This window comes from Arachis duranensis, chromosome 5, assembly GCF_000817695.3.
Source record: "Arachis duranensis cultivar V14167 chromosome 5, aradu.V14167.gnm2.J7QH, whole genome shotgun sequence".
Taxonomy (NCBI): domain Eukaryota; kingdom Viridiplantae; phylum Streptophyta; class Magnoliopsida; order Fabales; family Fabaceae; genus Arachis; species Arachis duranensis.
The window spans coordinates 102,181,078-102,182,534 of NC_029776.3; positions in this window are offsets into that span (position 1 = coordinate 102,181,078).

The window sequence follows — 1,457 nt, forward strand, 5'->3', positions numbered from 1 at the left end:
AAAAAAACTATGACGAAAAAACCGTGGCCATAGACCCAAAATGTTGTAGTGAGAGGAGCACTAGTTTTGTTTTACACTGGTGTAAATGCTTTTTACTTAAATGGTGGAGATGTTCAACTTATTCAAAATCACTTGCCCTTGCCCAATCGCCCTCCTTTCTCTCACTATAACAAATATGGGCTTTAACAACGCCAAATTTTGCAACGCCTTAAAACCGTTCTCTAAGATAGTTTTAGACAACGGTTTTTTTTGTAGTGTTATTATTGAATTCAATTTTTCATTATTTTATAGCAACAAATTAAAATCGTTCTCTTAGACCATTTTAAAGAACGGTTTTATAACCGTTACTATGATTTATTTTTAAGCAACACTTTTTTATTGTTGTTTAAATAATTATACAAAAAACGCATAAAAACCGTTGCCAAAATGCTACACTTTAAAACCATTCTATTAGATGATTTTAGACAACAGTTTTTACAGTGTTGCTGATGAAATTCAATTTTTCATTACATTATAGCAATAAAATAAAATCATCCTCTTTGATTATTTTAAAGAACGGTTTTATAACCATTACAACAATTGCTTATCAAATAACAATTTTCTAATATTATTTAAATAATTATACAAATAAAAAGATACATATAAAAATACTTATAAATAATCATACAAATTTAAACAATTTTTTCTATAAATACTAAATTTATAAAATACAAAAAAACTATTGTTATCAGTATATAACACATTATTTTTAGAAAAAATAAAATTAAAATAAATTTTAATAAATATTATATATTTTTGTTATAAATATATAATGTAACATCTTGCATTTTTGAAAATCTAAATATGAATAAATTGTGATTTTATCTTATTAAGTTTAAACTTTATCATTTTAAAAATTATTCTATTAGAAAATAATTAAAGAGATTCAGAGATAAATTCATTTTGAATAAATTAATATTCTTAAGTAATTTTATTATAATGGAATATTTTGTATAATTTTAGTAATTAAAAAATAAAAAAGAATTGTACAATTTATTTTAAGTAACTTTTATTATGAAAAAGTTATGACTTATTATTAATTTGAACTCTTTATTTTATAAACTAATCTATTAAGAATAATTAAATTAGTTTTATTAATATTTGGAGTTAAGATAATTAATATTCTTATGTGTTGTAATAAGATCAATTAGGTGGATGCCTATTTATGATGGACAGTTGAGTATTTTCAAGAAAAATACATTTAATAGGATTTGAAAAGAAAAACCTTATACATGTATAAATAGGAGGTTAAGCTTCTATTAATTACACACACAAGCAATAAAACAAAATATTATTCTCTCTTGTACAAATTCTCTTTCTTTTATTTTTCTATTACAGTGAGATAATAATTATGGTAAATATTACCATTAGAGTTATTTATTTACGTTTCTTTATTTTATATCAATTTTATCTTTTCA